A 21396-nucleotide genomic window follows, 5' to 3' on the forward strand; every position below is an offset into this window, starting at 1 on the left:
GTTGGAGTGTGAGCAAAGTAACATTTATGAGGGGATTCGGGGAAACCGGCAGGCCGGACTTGAGTCCTGGAGATGGGAAGTACAGTGCCTGCACTCTGAAGGAGGGGTGTTAATGTTGCAGTTTAAAAACTGTAGTGTAAAGCACTCTTCTGGCAAGACAGTGATGGAGTGAATGATGGTGTTAATGTTTTTCTGTAGTGTAAAGCACTCTTCTGGCAAGACAGTGATGGAGTGAATGATGGTGAAAGTTTTTCTTTTTCGGGCCACCCTGCCTTAGTGGGAATCGGCCAGTGTGATAAAAAAAAAAAAAAAAAAAAAAAAATATATATATGTTTTATTTTTCCTGCCTCCAAATTTGGCACGATTGGCCTGAGATGCCTGGTCAGCATAGAATGGGTCTTAACACTCAGTGTGCACCATATTAAAAAAATCTGGGACCACTTAGTACCTCGTGTGAGCATCAGTTAAAATAAGCTCCAGCTAGAGCAAAGAGTGGCAAACACCAAGGATTCACTGATGAAATGTCATGTTAACACTCCCCATTTAAGTGGAAAGTGATGTTGACCCTAAGTTTAGGGTCTGTCTATCTGTTTCTGTCTGTCTTTGCCTATCTCTTATCTCTGTCTCAGAGGTACACATAAATACAATTATACATAGTGTAAATTACCTCGTAAAACCTAAAAACAATCCAGAGTGCTATACTGTGCTTGTAGATATAATGTATAAGAATATCTGTTGGTTCACAATGGTTCTCTCTGAGACAGAGAGACAGAAAGAGAGACAAGCAGACAGAGAGACAAGACTTTGAGACAGATAAGCAGAGACAGAGATGCTGATGCTCATCCAATGTCATCCTTTATCTCATCTTATCTCTGCACCCTCACAGGTGCCCATCAAATGTCTTCCCTTATTTTATCACTGCCCTCCAGATGCTTGTCACTGACATGCTTCAAGGGAACTTTTTCTTTCTTCTTCTTCTTCTTTCTTCCTCCTCTTTCTCCTACTCCTTTCTTCTTCCTTCTTCATCTTCTATACTCCAGTGTACCCAAAACATTGCTTGGGCCAATAAATACTTTGTATATATTCCTAGACAATAGTAAATGACCAAGGCAGGTGTAAATGTCCACCTGTCAGTGTGTTTGTGACAATGTGAGTACAATTTCAGTACCTAATATTAGTGTCAGAACAAAGATTGGTTATGAAATGGCAAGAACTACTATAAATTGTAATTATCAGAAAATAAAAATTATATAAAATAATATAAAAATGATCAAAAAAAAAAAAAAAGGTATATTGGCAACACTTGTGCAAGCGGCAGGACTCGATGTTGCCGTCAGATGAGCATTAAGTGCCAACTTTGCTGCCTCATATTTCAGTAAGTACTGACCCAATTTTTTTATTTCAATCCTATGACACTTAGAAAAAATTTCTCTCTATTTCAGTAAAAAAAAAAATATTTTTCAAAATATTCGGGGCACTGGGGGAGAGAACATATATATGTATATATGTTTGGATCATTTAGGGGTTAAATGCACCAGCCATATCCCACTGAAGGAGGGTGACCCAAAAAGAAAAACAAAAGTTTCTTTATACATTTAGTAATGTATACAGGAGAAGGGGTTACTAGCTCCATGCTCCCGGTATTTTAGTCACCTCTTATGACACACATGGTTTATGGAGGAAGAATTCTGTTCCATTTCCCCATGGAGATAAGTGGAAATAAACAAGAACAAGAACTAGTAAGAAAAGAGAAGAGAACCCAGAGGTGTGTGTATTTGTATGCTTGAACATGCATCTGTAGTGTGACCTAAGTGTAAGTAGAAGTAGTAAGATGTACCTGAAATCTTGCATGTTTATGAGACAGAAAAAAGTCACAAGCAATCCTACCATCATGTAAAGCAATTACAGGCTTCCACTTTACACTCACTTGGCAGGACGGTAGTACCTCCCTAGATGGTTGCTGTCTACCAACCTACTACCACAGGATGGTAGTACCTCCCTAGATGGTTGCTGTCTACCAACCTACTACCACAGGATGGTAGTACCTTCCAGGGTGGTTTCTGTCTACCAACCTACTACCACAGGATGGTAGTACCTCCCTGCATGGTTGCTGTCTACCAACCTACTACCACAGGATGGTAGTACCTCCCTGGATGGTTGCTGTCTACCAACCTACTACCACAGGATGGTAGTACCTCCCTGGATGGTTGCTGTCTACCAACCTACTACCACAGGATGGTAGTACCTCCCTAGATGGTTGCTGTCTACCAACCTACTACCACAGGATGGTAGTACCTCCCTGGATGGTTTCTGTCTACCAACCTACTACCACAGGATGGTAGTACCTCCCTGGATGGTTGCTGTCTACCAACCTACTACCACAGGATGGTAGTACCTCCCTAGATGGTTGCTGTCTACCAACCTACTACCACAGGATGGTAGTACCTCCCTGGATGGTTGCTGTCTACCAACCTACTACCACAGGATGGTAGTACCTCCCAGGGGGGTTGCTGTCTACCAACGTACTAACACAGGATGGTAGTACCTCCTTGGATGGTTGCTGTCTACCAACCTACTACCACAGGATGGTAGTACCTCCCTGGATGGTTGCTGTCTACCAACCTACTACCACAGGATGGTAGTACCTCCCTGGATGGTTGCTGTCTACCAACCTACTACCACAGGATGGTAATACCTCCCAGGGTGGTTGCTGTCTACCAACCTACTACCACAGGATGGTAGTACCTCCCTGGATGGTTGCTGTCTACCAACCTACTACCACAGGATGGTAGTGCGTCCCTAGATTGTTGCTGTCTACCAACCTACTACCACAGGATGGTAGTACCTCCCTGGATGGTTGCTGTCTACCAACCTACTACCACAGGATGGTAGTACCTCCATGGATGGTTGCTGTCTACCAACCTACTACCACAGGACAATAGTACCTCCCTGGATAGTTGCTGTCTACCAACCTACTACCACAGGATGGTAGTACCTAGCTAGATGGTTGCTGTCTACCAACCTACTACCACAGGATGGTAGTACCTCCCTGGATGGTTGCTGTATACCAACGTACTACCACAGGATGGTAGTACCTCCCTGGATGGTTGCTGTCTACCAACCTACTACCACAGGATGGTAGTACCTCCCTGGATGGTTGCTGTCTACCAACCTACTACCACAGGACGGTAGTACCTCCCTGGATGGTTGCTGTCTACCAACCTACTACCACAGGACGGTAGTACCTCCCTGGGCGGTTGCTGTCTACCAACATACTACCACAGGATGGTAGTACCTCCCTGGATGGTTGCTGTCTACCAACCTACTACCACATGATGGTAGTACCTCCCTGGATGATTGCTGTCTACCAACCTACTACCACAGGATAGTAGTACCTCCCTGGGCAGTTGCTGTCTACCAACCTACTACCACAGGATGGTAGTACCTCCCTGAATGGTTGCTGTCTACTAACCTACTACCACAGGATGGTAGTACCTCCCTGGGTGGTTGTTGTCTACCAACCTACTACCACAGGATGGTAGTACCTCCCTGGATGGTTGCTGTCTACCAACCTACTACTACAGGATGGTAGTACCTCCCTGGATGTTTGCTGTCTACCAACCTACTACTACAGGATGGTAGTACCTCCCTGGATGGTTGCTGTCTACCAACCTACTACCACAGGATGGTAGTACCTCCCTGGATGGTTGCTGTCTACCAACCTACTACCACAGGATGGTAGTACCTCCCTGCATGGTTGCTGTCTACCAACCTACTACCACAGGATGGTAGTACCTCCCTGGATGGTTGCTGTCTACCAACCTACTACCACAGGATGGTAGTACCTCCCTGGATGGTTGCTGTCTACCAACCTACTACCACAGGATGGTAGTACCTCCTTGGATGGTTGCTGTCTACCAACCTACTACCAAAGGATGGTAGTACCTCCCTGGATGGTTGCTGTCTACCAACCTACTACCACAGGATGGTAGTACCTCCCTGGATGGTTGCTGTCTACCAACCTACTACCACAGGATGGTAGTACCTCCCTGGATGGTTGCTGTCTACCAACCTACTACCACAGGATGGTAGTACCTCCATGGATGGTTGCTGTCTACCAACCTACTACCACAGGACAATAGTACCTCCCTGGATGGTTGCTGTCTACCAACCTACTACCACAGGATGGTAGTACCTCCCTGGATGGTTGCTGTCTACCAACCTACTACCACAGGATGGTAGTACCTCCCTGGATGGTTGCTGTCTACCAACCTACTACCACAGGATGGTAGTACCTCCCTGGATGGTTGCTGTCTACCAACCTACTACCACAGGATGGTAGTACCTCCCTGGATGGTTGCTGTCTACCAACCTACTACCACAGGATGGTAGTACCTCCCTGGATGGTTGCTGTCTACCAACCTACTACCACAGGACGGTAGTACCTCCCTGGGCGGTTGCTGTCTACCAACATACTACCACAGGATGGTAGTACCTCCCTGGATGGTTGCTGTCTACCAACCTACTACCACATGATGGTAGTACCTCCCTGGATGATTGCTGTCTACCAACCTACTACCACAGGATAGTAGTACCTCCCTGGGCAGTTGCTGTCTACCAACCTATTACCACAGGATGGTAGTACCTCCCTGAATGGTTGCTGTCTACTAACCTACTACCACAGGATGGTAGTACCTCCCTGGGTGGTTGTTGTCTACCAACCTACTACCACAGGATGGTAGTACCTCCCTGGATGGTTGCTGTCTACCAACCTACTACTACAGGATGGTAGTACCTCCCTGGATGTTTGCTGTCTACCAACCTACTACTACAGGATGGTAGTACCTCCCTGGATGGTTGCTGTCTACCAACCTACTACCACAGGATGGTAGTACCTCCCTGGATGGTTGCTGTCTACCAACCTACTACCACAGGATGGTAGTACCTCCCTGGATGGTTGCTGTCTACCAACCTACTACCACAGGATGGTAGTACCTCCCTGGATGGTTGCTGTCTACCAACCTACTACCACAGGATGGTAGTACCTCCCTGGATGGTTGCTGTCTACCAACCTACTACCACAGGATGGTAGTACCTCCCTGGATGGTTGCTGTCTACCAACCTACTACCACAGGATGGTAGTACCTCCCTGGATGGTTGCTGTCTACCAACCTACTACCACAGGATGGTATTACCTCCCTGGATGGTTGCTGTCTACCAACCTACTACCACAGGATGGTAGTACCTCCCTGGATGGTTGCTGTCTACCAACCTACTACCACAGGATGGTAATACCTCCCTGGATGGTTGCTGTCTACCAACCTACTACACAGGATGGTAGTACCTCCCTGGATGGTTGCTGTCTACCAACCTACTACCACAGGATGGTAGTACCTCCCTGGATGGTTGCTGTCTACCAACCTACTACCACAGGATGGTAGTACCTCCCTGGATGGTTGCTGTCTACCAACCTACTACCACAGGATGGTAGTACCTCCCTGGATGGTTGCTGTCTACCAACCTACTACCACATGATGGTAGTACCTCCCTGGATGGTTGCTGTCTACCAACCTACTACCAATGGTTGCTGTCTACCAATCTACTACTACAGGATGGTAGTACCTCCCTGGATGGTTGCTGTCTACCAACCTACTACCACAGGATGGTAGTACCTCCCTGAATGGTTGCTGTCTACCAACCTACTACCACAGGATGGTAGTACCTCCCTGGATGGTTGCTGTCTACCAACCTACTACCACAGGATGGTAGTACCTCCCTGGATGGTTGCTGTCTACCAACCTACTACCACAGGATGGTAGTACCTCCCTGGATGGTTGCTGTCTACCAACCTACTACCACAGGATGGTAGTACCTCCCTGGATGGTTGCTGTCTACCAACCTACTACCACAGGATGGTAGTACCTCCCTGGATGGTTGCTGTCTACCAACCTACTACCACAGGATGGTAGTACCTCCCTGGATGGTTGCTGTCTACCAACCTACTACCACAGGATGGTAGTACCTCCCTGGATGGTTGCTGTCTACCAACCTACTACCACAGGATGGTAGTACCTCCCTGGATGGTTGCTGTCTACCAACCTACTACCACAGGATGGTAGTACCTCCCTGGATGGTTGCTGTCTACCAACCTACTACCACAGGATGGTATTACCTCCCTGGATGGTTGCTCTCTACCAACCTACTACCACAGGATGGTAGTACCTCCCTGGATGGTTGCTGTCTACCAACCTACTACCACAGGATGGTAATACCTCCCTGGATGGTTGATGTCTACCAACCTACTACCACAGGATGGTAGTACCTCCCTGGATGGTTGCTGTCTACCAACCTACTACCACAGGATGGTAGTACCTCCCTGGATGGTTGCTGTCTACCAACCTACTACCACAGGATGGTAGTACCTCCCTGGATGGTTGCTGTCTACCAACCTACTACCACAGGATGGTAATACCTCCCTGGATGGTTGCTGTCTACCAACCTACTACCACAGGATGGTAGTACCTCCCTGGATGGTTGCTGTCTACCAACCTACTACCACAGGATGGTAGTACCTCCCTGGATGGTTGCTGTCTACCAACCTACTACCACAGGATGGTAGTACCTCCCTGGATGGTTGCTGTCTACCAACCTACTACCACAGGATGGTAGTACCTCCCTGGATGGTTGCTGTCTACCAGCCTACTACCACAGGATGGTAATTCCTCCCTGGATGGTTGCTGTCTACCAACCTACTACCACAGGATGGTAGTACCTCCCTGGATGGTTGTTGTCTACCAACCTACTACCACAGGATGGTAATACCTCCCTGGATGGTTGCTGTCTACCAACCTACTACTACAAGATGGTAGTACCTCCCTGGATGGTTGCTGTCTACCAACCTACTACCACAGGACAATAGTACCTCCCTGGATGGTTGCTGTCTACCAACCTACTACCACAGGATGGTAGTACCTCCCTGGATGGTTGTTGTCTACCAACCTACTACCACAGGATGGTAATACCTCCCTGGATGGTTGCTGTCTACCAACCTACTACTACAAGATGGTAGTACCTCCCTGGATGGTTGCTGTCTACCAACCTACTACCACAGGACAATAGTACCTCCCTGGATGGTTGCTGTCTACCAATCTACTACTACAGGATGGTAGTACCTCCCTGGATGGTTGCTGTCTACCAACCTACTACCACAGGATGGTAGTACCTCCCTGAATGGTTGCTGTCTACCAACCTACTACCACAGGATGGTAGTACCTCCCTGGGTGGTTGCTGTCTACCAACCTACTACCACAGGATGGTAGTACCTCCCTGGATGGTTGCTGTCTACCAACCTACTACCACAGGATGGTAGTACCTCCCTGGATGGTTGCTGTCTACCAACCTACTACCACAGGATGGTAGTACCTCCCTGGATGGTTGCTGTCTACCAACCTACTACCACAGGATGGTAGTACCTCCCTGGATGGTTGCTGTCTACCAACCTACTACCACAGGATGGTAGTACCTCCCTGGATGGTTGCTGTCTACCAACCTACTACCACAGGATGGTAGTACCTCCCTGGATGGTTGCTGTCTACCAACCTACTACCACAGGATGGTAATACCTCCCTGGATGGTTGCTGTCTACCAACCTACTACCACAGGATGGTAGTACCTCCCTGGATGGTTGCTGTCTACCAACCTACTACCACAGGATGGTAGTACCTCCCTGGATGGTTGCTGTCTACAACCTACTACCACAGGATGGTAGTACCTCCCTGGATGGTTGCTGTCTACAACCTACTACCACAGGATGGTAGTACCTCCCTGGATGGTTGCTGTCTACAACCTACTACCTAGGAAATATATTAATATATTCAGTAAACACCTTGTGTACTTGTATTTGTTTTTGTCTTTGGTCAGCAGATTATAAATGTTTACACATAGAAGGAGACTAAAATACTGGCAACAAGAAGCTGCTTACAACCATTATTATGTCATTACAAAACAACAATTTATTGATCTTGGGATGAGGGTCTCCCCCTCCTTTTATTTGTTGTGAGGGACACCACTCAGAAATCATTTATTTATTTATTTTATTTATTTATTACTTTGAACATGATACAGAGAAGTACAAAAGAATACAGTTAAGTGCAGCATGCCAAAGCCCCTTGTATTCAGAGCATTATGGGCAGGCTTAAAATTAACTTAAGATTAACTAAGCAATGATGTATTCAGTGGTAAAACATCATTGTAAACAGATAACAATTAAGCACAAATGAATATTACTAAGACAGGTCATATGGTCAATTACTGTGTTGCTGAGCATTCAGTAGAATGGAGTATTCTGTTAGGTAATGTAATTAAAAAATAACAAAGTTTGATTGGGTCTCAGGTTAAACATTTATGTGATACAATTATGAGAAACATTTAAGATATGCAATTTATAAGATACAATTATTCAGTATTTATTTGGTTTTGAGTGAGCAAATGATTTTTGAGAAGAGACTTGAATTTATAAACAGACAGTATTTCTTTTATATTTACAGATAATGAATTCCAGATTTTAGGGCCTTTTATGTGCATTGAGTTTTTGCATAGTGTGAGATGGACACAAGGAACATGAAAGAGTGATCTCTGCCTTGTGTTATGGTCATGTGTTCTGTTGAGGTTGGTAAGGAGACGTTTGAGGGGAGGGTTTATATCAGAGTTAAGTGTTCTATGTATGTAATAGGTGCAGTAATAAGTATGGATGTTTTGTATGGTGAGTAGGTTTAGAGTTTTGAATATTGGTGGAGTGTGCTGCCTGTAGTGGGAATTTGTTATCATTCTGACAGCAGCCTTTTGTTGGGTAATTAGTGGTCTGAGATGGCTTATTGTTGTTGAGCCCCATGCACAAATTCCATAGGTGAGATAGGGGTAAATAAGAGAGTGATATAGGGCCAGGAGGGCTGACTGTGGAACATAGTACCGTATCTTCGATAGTATGCCTACGACCTTGGAAATTTTCTTGGAAATTTGTTGTATATGTGTTTGAAATTTGAGTCTATTATCAAGGTGGATTCCTAAGAATTTTCCCTCTGAGAGCTTTGTGATAGGTGATCCGTGTATCATTATGTTAAGAGGGACATCTGTAGCTCTGTTACCAAACTGAATGAAGTAGGTTTTGTCAATGTTTAGAGTAAGTTTGTTAGCCCTCATCCAGGTAGATATTTTCTGTAATTCGGTATTTACAGTATTGGCTAGCATGACTGGGCTCGGGTGAGAGTAGACGTATGTAGTGTCATCTGCAAATAGTGTGGGTTTGAGTAATTGCGAAGCATTTGGTAGGTCATTTATGTATATGAGAAAGAGAAGAGGGCCAAGGACACTTCCCTGTGGGACACTGACTGTAATTGGCTGTGCAGAAGAGTTTGCCCCATTTGTGTACACATATTGGCTTCTGTTGCTGAGGTATGACTTGAGGGAGTTGAGTGAGTGCCCTCTTATACCAAAGTGTGACCATTTTATGTGGAGCAAGTCATGGTCAACTGTATCAAAAGCTTTATGTAAGTCAATGAAGATTACCAGTGGGACTTCTTTTTTCTCTATTGCAGTGTATATATGTTCTAGCATGTGTATAATAGCATCATTAGTATTTTTATTAGGCCTGAACCCAAATTGACAGGGGTTGAGTATGTTTTGGGAGATGAGGTAGGAATAGATTCACTTATGAATTAATTTTTCGAAGATTTTAGAGAGAGGGTGTAAGTTGGATATTGACCTATAGTTATTCAAGTCTGTTTGGTCTCCTCTTGTATGGATTGGGGTGACCCATGCTATTTTGAGAACTGTAGGGAAGGTAGAGGATTCGATGGATTTGTTAAAGAGTGTTGCAATGATTGGTGATAGCACTTGTGATGCTTTTTTGTAAATAAAGGGTGGTAAGGTATTTAAATTTCATGTCTTGTTTTTTAGTGTGTTGATAATAACGGAGACTTCATTTGGGTTAGTCGGAGCTAGGAACAGTGTGTTCAGGTAGTTGCCAGTGAGGTAGCCATTGGGTGAGGAAGGTACAGGTGATTCCTAGGATGGAAGGTACAGGTGATTAGGAAGGAAGGTACAGGTGATATCCTAGGATGGTTGAAGGAAGGTACAGGTGATATCCTAGGATGGTTGAAGGAAGGTACAGGTGATATCCTAGGATGGTTGAAGGAAGGTACAGGTGATATCCTAGGATGGTTGAAGGAAGGTACAGGTGATATCCTAGGATGGTTGAAGGAAGGTACAGGTGATATCCTAGGATGGTTGAAGGAAGGTACAGGTGATATCCTAGGATGGTTGAAGGAAGGTACAGGTGATATCCTAGGATGGTTGAAGGAAGGTACAGGTGATATCCTAGGATGGTTGAAGGAAGGTACAGGTGATATCCTAGGATGGTTGAAGGAAGGTACAGGTGATATCCTAGGATGGTTGAAGGAAGGTACAGGTGATATCCTAGGATGGTTGAAGGAAGGTACAGGTGATATCCTAGGATGGTTGAAGGAAGGTACAGGTGATATCCTAGGATGGTTGAAGGAAGGTGGTGATATCCTAGGATGGAAGGAAGGTTAGGATGGTTGAAGGAAGATACAGGTGATATCCTAGGATGGTTGAAGGAAGGTACAGGTGATATCCTAGGATGGTTATACCTAGGATGGTTGAAGGAAGATACAGGTGATATCCTAGGATGGTTGAAGGAAGGTACAGGTGATATCCTAGGATGGTTGAAGGAAGGTACAGGTGATATCCTAGGATGGTTGAAGGAAGGTACAGGTGATATCCTAGGATGGTTGAAGGAAGATACAGGTGATATCCTAGGATGGTTGAAGGAAGGTACACATGATATCCAAGGATGGTTGAAGGAAGGTACAGGTGATATCCTAGGATGGTTGAAGGAAGGTACAGGTGATATCCTAGGATGGTTGAAGGAAGGTACAGGTGATATCCTAGGATGGTTGAAGGAAGGTACAGGTGATATCCTAGGATGGTTGAAGGAAGGTACAAGTGATATCCTAGGATAGTTGAAGGAAGGTACAGGTGATATCCTAGGTTGGTTGAAGGAAGGTACAAGTGATATCCTAGGATGGTTGAAGGAAGGTACAAGTGATATCCTAGGATGGTTGAAGGAAGGTACAGGTGATATCCTAGGATGGTTGAAGGAAGGTACAGGTGATATCCTAGAATGGTTGAAGGAAGGTACAGGTGATATCCTAGAATGGTTGAAGGAAGGTACAGGTGATATCCTAGATTGGTTGAAGGAAGATACAGGTGATATCCTAGGATGGTTGAAGGAAGGTACAGGTGATATCCTAGGATGGTTGAAGGAAGGTACAGGTGATATCCTAGGATGGTTGAAAGTAGGTACAGGTGATATCCTAGGATGGTTGAAGGAAGGTACACATGATATCCTAGGATGGTTGAAGGAAGGTACACATGATATCCTAGGATGGTTGAAGGAAGGTACAGGTGATATCCTAGGATGGTTGAAGGAAGGTACATGTGATATCCCAGGATGGTTGTAGGAAGGTACAGGTGTTATCCTAGGATGGTTGAAGGAAGGTACAGATGATATCCCAGGATGGTTTAAGGAAGGTACAGGTGGTATCCTAGGATGGTTGAAGGAAGGTACAGGTGATATCCTAGGATGGTTAAAGGAAGGTACAGGTGTTATCCTAGGATGGTTGAAGGAAGGTGCAGGTGATATCTTAGGATAATTGAAGGAAGGTACAGGTGATATCCTAGGATGGATGAAGGAAGGTACAGGTGATATCCTAGGATGGTTGAAGGAAGGTACAGGTGATATCCTAGGATGGTTGAAGGAAGGTACAGGTGATATCTTAGGATGGTTGAAGGAAGGTACAGGTGATATCCTAGGATGGTTGAAGGAAGGAAGGTACAGGTGATATCCTAGGATGGTTGAAGGAAGGTACAGGTGATATCTTAGGATGGTTGAAGGAAGATACAGGTGATATCCTAGGATGGTTGAAGGAAGGTACAGGTGATATCCTAGGATGGTTGAAGGAAGATACAGGTGATATCTTAGGATGGTTGAAGGAAGATACAGGTGATATCCTAGGATGGTTGAAGGAAGGTACAGGTGATATCCTAGGATGGTTGAAGGAAGATACAGGTGATATCCTAGGATGGTTGAAGGAAGGTACAGGTGATATCCTAGGATGGTTGAAGGAAGATACAGGTGATATCCTAGGATGGTTGAAGGAAGGTACACATGATATCCTAGGATGGTTGAAGGAAGGTACAAGTGATATCCTAGGATAGTTGAAGGAAGGTACAGGTGATATCCTAGGATGGTTGAAGGAAGGTACAAGTGATATCCTAGGATGGTTGAAGGAAGGCACAGGTGATATCCTAGGATGGTTGAAGGAAGGTACAGGTGATATCCTAGGATGGTTGAAGGAAGGTACAAGTGATATCCTAGGATGGTTGAAGGAAGGTACAAGTGATATCCTAGGATAGTTGAAGGAAGGTACAGGTGATATCCTAGGTTGGTTGAAGGAAGGTACAAGTGATATCCTAGGATGGTTGAAGGAAGGTACAAGTGATATCCTAGGATGGTTGAAGGAAGATACAGGTGATATCCTAGGATGGTTGAAGGAAGGTACAGGTGATATCCTAGGATGGTTGAAGGAAGGTACACATGATATCATAGGATGGTTGAAGGAAGGTACAGGTGATATCCTAGGATGGTTGAAGGAAGGTACATGTGATATCCCAGGATGGTTGTAGGAAGGTACAGGTGTTATCCTAGGATGGTTGAAGGAAGGTACAGATGATATACCAGGATGGTTTAAGGAAGGTACAGGTGGTATCCTAGGATGGTTGAAGGAAGGTACATGTGATATCCCAGGATGGTTGTAGGAAGGTACAGGTGTTATCGTAGGATGGTTGAAGGAAGGTACAGATGATATCCCAGGATGGTTTAAGGAAGGTACAGGTGGTATCCTAGGATGGTTGAAAGAAGGTACAGGTGATATCCTAGGATGGTTAAAGGAAGGTACAGGTGTTATCCTAGGATGGTTGAAGGAAAATGCAGGTGATATCCTAGGATGGTTGAAGGAAGGTACAGGTGTTATCCTAGGATGGTTGAAGGAAGGTGCAGGTGATATCCTAGAATGGTTGAAGGAAGGTACAGGTGATATCCTAGGATGGATGAAGGAAGGTACAGGTGATATTCTAGGATGGTTGAAGGAAAGTACACGTGATATCCTAGGATAATTGAAGTAAGGTACAGGTGATATCCTAGGATGGTTGAAGGAAGGTACAGGTGATATCCTAGGATGGTTGAAGGAAGGTACAGGTGATATCTTAGGATGGTTGAAGGAAGGTACAGATGATATCCTAGGATGGTTGAAGGAAGGTACAGGTGATATCCTAGGATGGATGAAGGAAGGTACAGGTGATATCCTAGGATGGTTGAAGGAAGGCAGAGGTGATATACTAGGATGGTTGATGGAAGGTACAGGTGGTATCCTAGGATGGTTGAACGAAGGTACAGCTGATATCCTAGGATGATTGAAGGAAGGTACAGGTGATATCCTAGAATGGTTGAAGGAAGGTACAGGTGACATCCTAGGATGGTTGAAGGAAGGTACAGGTGATATCCTAGGATGGTTGAAGGAAGGTACAGGTGATATCCTAGGATGGTTGAAGGAAGGTACAAGTGATATCCTAGGATAGTTGAAGGAAGGTACAGGTGATATCCTAGGTTGGTTGAAGGAAGGTACAAGTGATATCCTAGGATGGTTGAAGGAAGGTACAAGTGATATCCTAGGATGGTTGAAGGAAGATACAGGTGATATCCTAGGATGGTTGAAGGAAGGTACAGGTGATATCCTAGAATGGTTGAAGGAAGGTACAGGTGATATCCTAGAATGGTTGAAGGAAGGTACAGGTGATATCCTAGATTGGTTGAAGGAAGATACAGGTGATATCCTAGGATGGTTGAAGGAAGGTACAGGTGATATCCTAGGATGGTTGAAGGAAGGTACAGGTGATATCCTAGGATGGTTGAAAGTAGGTACAGGTGATATCCTAGGATGGTTGAAGGAAGGTACACATGATATCCTAGGATGGTTGAAGGAAGGTACACATGATATCCTAGGATGGTTGAAGGAAGGTACAGGTGATATCCTAGGATGGTTGAAGGAAGGTACATGTGATATCCCAGGATGGTTGTAGGAAGGTACAGGTGTTATCCTAGGATGGTTGAAGGAAGGTACAGATGATATCCCAGGATGGTTTAAGGAAGGTACAGGTGGTATCCTAGGATGGTTGAAGGAAGGTACAGGTGATATCCTAGGATGGTTAAAGGAAGGTACAGGTGTTATCCTAGGATGGTTGAAGGAAAATGCAGGTGATATCCTAGGATGGTTGAAGGAAGGTACAGGTGTTATCCTAGGATGGTTGAAGGAAGGTGCAGGTGATATCCTAGAATGGTTGAAGGAAGGTACAGGTGATATCCTAGGATGGATGAAGGAAGGTACAGGTGATATTCTAGGATGGTTGAAGGAAAGTACACGTGATATCTTAGGATAATTGAAGTAAGGTACAGGTGATATCCTAGGATGGATGAAGGAAGGTACAGGTGATATCCTAGGATGGTTGAAGGAAGGTACAAGTGATATCCTAGGATGGTTGAAGGAAGATACAGGTGATATCTTAGGATGGTTGAAGGAAGATACAGGTGATATCCTAGGATGGTTGAAGGAAGGTACAGGTGATATCCTAGGATGGTTGAAGGAAGATACAGGTGATATCCTAGGATGGTTGAAGGAAGGTACAGGTGATATCCTAGGATGGTTGAAGGAAGATACAGGTGATATCCTAGGATGGTTGAAGGAAGGTACAGGTGATATCCTAGGATGGTTGAAGGAAGGTACAGGTGATATCCTAGGATGGTTGAAGGAAGGTACAGGTGATATCCTAGGATGGTTGAAGGAAGGTACAAGTGATATCCTAGGATGGTTGAAGGAAGGTACAGGTGATATCCTAGGATGGTTGAAGGAAGGTACAGGTGATATCCTAGGATGGTTGAAGGAAGGTACACATGATATCCAAGGATGGTTCAAGGAAGGTACAGGTGATATACTAGGATGGTTGAAGGAAGGTACAGGTGATATCCTATGATGGTTGAAGGAAGGTACAGGTGGTATGCTAGGATGGTTGAAGGAAGGTACAGGTGATATCCTAGGATGGTTGAAGGAAGGTACAGGTGATATCCTAGGATGGTTGAAGGAAGGTACAGGTGATATCCTAGGATGGTTGAAGGAAGGTACAGGTGATATCCTAGGATGGTTGAAGGAAGGTACAGGTGATATCCTAGGATGGTTGAAGGAAGGTTCAGGTGATATCCTAGGATGGTTGAAGGAAGGCACAGGTGATATCCTAGGATGGTTGAAGGAAGGTACACATGATATCCAAGGATGGTTCAAGGAAGGTACAGGTGATATACTAGGATGGTTGAAGGAAGGTACAGGTGGTATGCTAGGATGGTTGAAGGAAGGTATGTGTGATATCCTAGGATGGTTGGAGGAAGGTACAGGTGATATCCTAGGATGGTTGAAGGTACAGGTGATATCCTAGGATGGTTGAAGGATGGTACAGGTGATATCCTAGGATGGTTGAAGGAAGGTACAGGTGATATCCTAGGATAGTTTATGGAAGGTACAGGTGATATCCTAGGATGGTTGAAGGAAGGTGCAGGTGATATCCTAGGATGGTTGAGGGAAGGTACAGGTTGTATGCTAGGATGGTTGAAGGAAGGTACAGGTGATATCCTAGGATGGTTGAAGGAAGGTACAGGTGATATCCTAGGATGGTTGAAGGAAGGTACAGGTGATATCCTAGGATGGTTGAAGGAAGGTACAGGTGATATCCTAGGATGGTTGAAGGAAGGTACAGGTGATATCCTAGGATGGTTGAAGGAAGGTACAGGTGATATCCTAGGATGGTTGAAGGAAGGTACAGGTGATATCCTAGGATGGTTGAAGGAAGGTACAGGTGATATCCTAGGATGGTTGAAGGAAGGTACAGGTGATATCCTAGGATGGTTGAAGGAAGGTACAGGTGATATCCTAGGATGGTTGAAGGAAGGTACAGGTGATATCCTAGGATGGTTGAAGGAAGGTACAGGTGATATCCTAGGATGGTTGAAGGAAGGTACAGGTGATATCCTAGGATGGTTGAAGGAAGGTACAGGTGATATCCTAGGATGGTTGAAGGAAGGTACAGGTGATATCCTAGGATGGTTGAAGGAAGGTACAGGTGATATCCTAGGATGGTTGAAGGAAGGTACAGGTGATATCCTAGGATGGTTCAAGGAAGGTACAAGTGGTATGCTAGGATTTTTGAAGGAAGGTACAGGTGATATCCTAGGATGGTTGAAGGAAGGTACAGGTGATATCCTAGGATGGTTGAAGGAAGGTACAAGGGATATCCTAGGATGGTTTAAGGAAGGTACAGGTGATATCCTAGGATGGTTGAAGGAAGGTACAGGTGATATCCTAGGATGGTTGAAGGAAGGTACAGGTGATATCCTAGGATGGTTGAAGGAAGGTACAGGTGATATCCTAGGATGGTTGAAGGAAGGTACAGGTGATATCCTAGGATGGTTGAAGGAAGGTACAGGTGATATCCTAGGATGGTTGAAGGAAGGTACAGGTGATATCCTAGGATGGTTGAAGGAAGGTACAGGTGATATCCTAGGATGGTTGAAGGAAGGTACAGGTGATATCCTAGGATGGTTGAAGGAAGGTACAGGTGATATCCTAGGATGGTTGAAGGAAGGTACAGGTGATATCCTAGGATGGTTGAAGGAAGGTACAGGTGATATCCTAGGATGGTTGAAGGAAGGTACAGGTGATATCCTAGGATGGTTGAAGGAAGGTACAGGTGATATCCCAGGATGGTTGTAGGAAGGTACAGGTGGTATCCTGGGAAGGGTTGAAGGAAGGTACAGGTGATATCCAAGGATGGTTGAAGGAAGGTACAGGTGTTATCCTATGATGGTTGAAGGAAGGTACAGATGATATCCCAGGATGGTTGAAGGAAGGTACAGGTGATATCCTAGGATGGTTGAAGGAAGGTACAGGTGATATCCCAGGATGGTTTAAGGAAGGTGCAGGTGGTATCCTAGGATGGTTGAAGGAAGGTACAGGTGATATCCTAGGATGGTTGAAGGAAGGTACAGGTGATATCCTAGGATGGTTGAAGGAAGGTACAAGTGTTATCCTAGGATGGTTGAAGGAAGGTGCAAGTGATATCCTAGGATGGTTGAAGGAAGGTGCAGGTTATATCCTAGTAAGGATGAAGGAAGGTACAGGTGATATTCTAGGATGGTTGAAGGAAGGTACAGTTCATATCCTAGGATGGTTGAAGGAGAGTACAATTGATATCCTAGGTTGGTTGAAGGAAGGTACAGGTGATAGCCTAGGATGGTTGAAGGAAGGTACAGGTGATATCTTAGGATGGTTGAAGGAAGGTACAGATGATATCCTAGGATGGTTGAAGGAAGGTACAGGTAATATCCTAGGATGGTTGATGGAAGGTACAGGTGATATCTTGGGATGGTTGTTTACCTGGAGTTTACCTGGAGAGAGTTCCGGGGGTCAACGCCCCCGCGGCCCGGTTTGTGACCAGGCCTCCTGGTGGATCAGAGCCTGATCAACCAGGCTGTTGCTGCTGGCTGCACACAAACCAACGTACGAGCCACAGCCCGGCTGATCCGGAACTGACTTTAGGTGCTTGTCCAGTTCCAGCTTGAAGACTGCCAGGGGTCTGTTGGTAATCCCCCTTATGTGTGCTGGGAGGCAGTTGAACAGTCTTGGGCCCCTGACACTTATTGTATGGTCTCTTAACGTGCTAGTGACACCCCTGCTTTTCATTGGGGGGATGGTGCATCGTCTGCCAAGTCTTTTGCTTTCGTAGTGAGTGTTTTTCGTGTGCAAGTTCGGTACTAGTCCCTCTAGGATTTTCCAGGTGTATATAATCATGTATCTCTCCCTCCTGCGTTCCAGGGAATACAGGTTTTGGAACCTCAAGCGCTCCCAATAATTGAGGTGTTTTATCTCCGTTATGCGCACCGTGAAAGTTCTCTGTACATTTTCTAGGTCGGCAATTTCACCTGCCTTGAAAGGTGCTGTTAGTGTGCAGCAATATTCCAGCCTAGATAGAACAAGTGACCTGAAGAGTGTCATCATGGGCTTGGCCTCCCTAGTTTTGAAGGTTCTCATTATCCATCCTGTCATTTTTCTAGCATAAGGTACAGGTGATATCCTAGGATGGTTGAAGGAAGGTACAGGTGATATCCTAGGATGGTTGAAGGAATGTACAGGTGATATCCTAGGATGGTCGAAGGAAGGTACAGGTGATATCCTAGGATGGTTGAAGGAAGGTACAGCTGATATCCTAGGATGGTTGAAGGAAGGTACAGCTGATATCCTAGGATGGTTGAAGGAAGGTACAGGTGATATCCTAGGATGGTTGAAGGAATGTACAGGTGATATCCTAGGATGGTCGAAGGAAGGTACAGGTGATATCCTAGGATGGTTGAAGGAAGGTACAGCTGATATCCTAGGATGGTTGAAGGAAGGTACAGCTGATATCCTAGGATGGTTGAAGGAAGGTGCAGGTGATATTGTAGGATGGTTGAAGGAAGGTACAGGTGATATCCTAGGATGGTTGAAGGAAGGTACAGATGGTGTCCTAGGATTGTTGAAGGAAGGTACAGGTGATATCCTAGGATGGTTGAAAGAAGGTACAGGTGATATCCTAGGATGGTTGAAGGAAGGTACAGGTGATAGCGTAGGTTGGTTGAAGGAAGGTACAGGTGATATCTTAGGATGGTTGAAGGAAGGTACAGATGATATCCTAGGATGGTTGAAGGAAGGTACAGCTGATATCCTAGGATGGTTGAAGGAAGGTACAGGTGATATCCTAGGATGGTTGATGGAAGGTACAGGTGATATCTTGGGGTGGTTGAAGGAAGGTACAGGTGATATCCTAGGATGGTTGAAGGTACAGGTGATATCCCAGGATGGTTTAAGGAAGGTACAGATGGTATCCTAGGATGGTTGAAGGAAGGTACAGGTGATATCCTAGGATGGTTGAAGGAAGGTACAGGTGATATCCTAGGATGGTTGAAGGAAGGTACAGGTGTTATCCTAGGATGGATGAAGGAAGGTACAGGTGATATCCTTGGATGGTTGCAGGAAGGTACAGGTGATATCCCAGGATGGTTGATGGAAGGTACAGGTGATATCTTGGGATGGTTGAAGAAGGTACAGGTGATATCCTAGGATGGTTGAAGGAAGGTACAGGTGATATCCTAGGATTGTTGAAGGAAGGTACAGGTGATATCCTAGGATGGTTGAAGGAAGGTACAGGTGATATCCTAGGATGGTTGAAGGAAGGTACAGCTGATATCCTAGGATGGTTGAAGGAAGGTACAGATGATATCCTAGGATGGTTGAAGGAAGGTACAGGTGATATCCTAGGATGGTTGAAGGAAGGTACAGGTGATATCCTAGGATGGTTGAAGGAAGGTACAGGTGATATCCTAGGATGGTTGAAGGAAGGTACAGGTGATATCCTAGGATGGTTGAAGGAAGGTGCAGGTGATATTGTAGGATGGTTGAAGGAAGGTACAGGTGAAATCCTAGGATGGTTGAAGGAAGGTACAGATGGTGTCCTAGGATGGTTGAAGGAAGGTACAGGTGATATCCTGGGAAGGGTTGAAGGAAGGTACAGGTGATATCCTAGGATGGTTGAAGGAAGGTACAGGTGATATCCCAGGATGGTTGAAGGAAGGTACAGGTGATATCCTAGGATGGTTGAAGGAAGGTACAGGTGATATCCCAGGATGGTTGAAGGAAGGTACAGGTGATATCCTAGGATGGTTGAAGGAAGGTACAGGTGATATCCTAGGAAGGTTGAAGGAAGGTACAGGTGATATCCAAGGATGGTTGAAGGAAGGTACAGGTGTTATCCTAGGATGTTTGAAGGAAGGTACAGATGATATCCCAGGATGGTTGAAGGAAGGTACAGGTGATATCCTAGGATGGTTGAAGGAAGGTATAGGTGATATCCCAGGATGGTTTAAGGAAGGTACAGATGGTATCCTAGGATGGTTGAAGGAAGGTACAGGTGATATCCTAGGATGGTTGAAGGAAGGTACAGGTGATATCCTAGGATGGTTGAAGGAAGGTACAGGTGTTATCCTAGGATGGTTGAAGGAAGGTGCAGGTGATATCCTAGGATGGGTGAAGGAAGGTACAGGTGATATCCTAGGATGGATGAAGGAAGGTACAGGTGATATTCTAGGATGGTTGAAGGAAGGTACAGGTGATATCCTAGGATGGTTGAAGGAAGGTACAGGTGATATCCTAGGATGGTTGAAGGAAGGTACAGGTGATATCCTAGGATGGTTGAAGGAAGGTACAGGTGATATCTTAGGATGGCTAAAGGAAGGTACAGATGTTATCCTAGGATGGTTGATGGAAGGTACAGCTGATATCCTTTAATGGATGAAGGAAGGTACAGGTTATATCCTAGGATGGTTGAAGGAAGGTACAGGTGATATCCTAGGATGGTTGATGGAAGGTACAGGTGATATCCTAGGATGGTTGAAGGAAGGTACAGGTGATATCCTAGGATGGTTGAAGGAAGCTACAGGTGATATCCTTGGATGGTTGAAGGAAGGTACATGTGATATCCTAGGATGGTTGAAGGAAGGTACAGGTGATATCCTAGGATGGTTGAAGGAATGTACAGCTGATATCCTAGGATGGTTGAAGGAAGGTACAGCTGATATCCTAGGATGGTTGAAGGAAGGTACAGATGATATCCTAGGATGGTTGAAGGAAGGTGCAGGTGATATCCTAGGATGGTTGAAGGAAGGTACAGGTGATATCCTAGGATGGTTGAAGGAAGGTACAGGTGATATCCTAGGATGGTTGAAGGAAGGTACAGGTGATATTATAGGATGGTTGAAGGAAGGTGCAGGTGATATCCTAGGATGGTTGAAGGAAGGTACAGGTGATATCCTAGGATGGTTGAAGGAAGGTACAGGTGATATCCTAGGATGGTTGAAGGAAGGTACAGGTGATATTATAGGATGGTTGAAGGAAGGTACAGGTGATATCCTGGGAAGGGTTGAAGGAAGGTACAGGTGGTATCATAGGATGGTTGAAGGAAGGTACAGGTGATATCCTAGGATGGTTGAAGGAAGGTACAGGTGATATCCAAGGATGGTTGAAGGAAGGTACAGGTGTTATCCTAGGATTGTTGAAGGAAGGTACAGGTGATATCCTAGGATGGTTAAAGGAAGGTACAGGTGATATCTTAGGATGGTTGAAGGAA

The 21396-nt window shown here is 45.2% G+C and overlaps 1 protein-coding gene across 3 annotated transcripts in view; it reads left to right on the top strand.

Annotated features, from left to right (window-relative positions):
• Window positions 1-21396, top strand: part of LOC128697316 (centromere-associated protein E-like) — a 570758-nt gene that overhangs the window by 427813 nt on the left and 121549 nt on the right. The window lies entirely within an intron of this gene.

This window comes from Cherax quadricarinatus, chromosome 89, assembly GCF_038502225.1.
Source record: "Cherax quadricarinatus isolate ZL_2023a chromosome 89, ASM3850222v1, whole genome shotgun sequence".
Lineage (NCBI taxonomy): Eukaryota > Metazoa > Arthropoda > Malacostraca > Decapoda > Parastacidae > Cherax > Cherax quadricarinatus.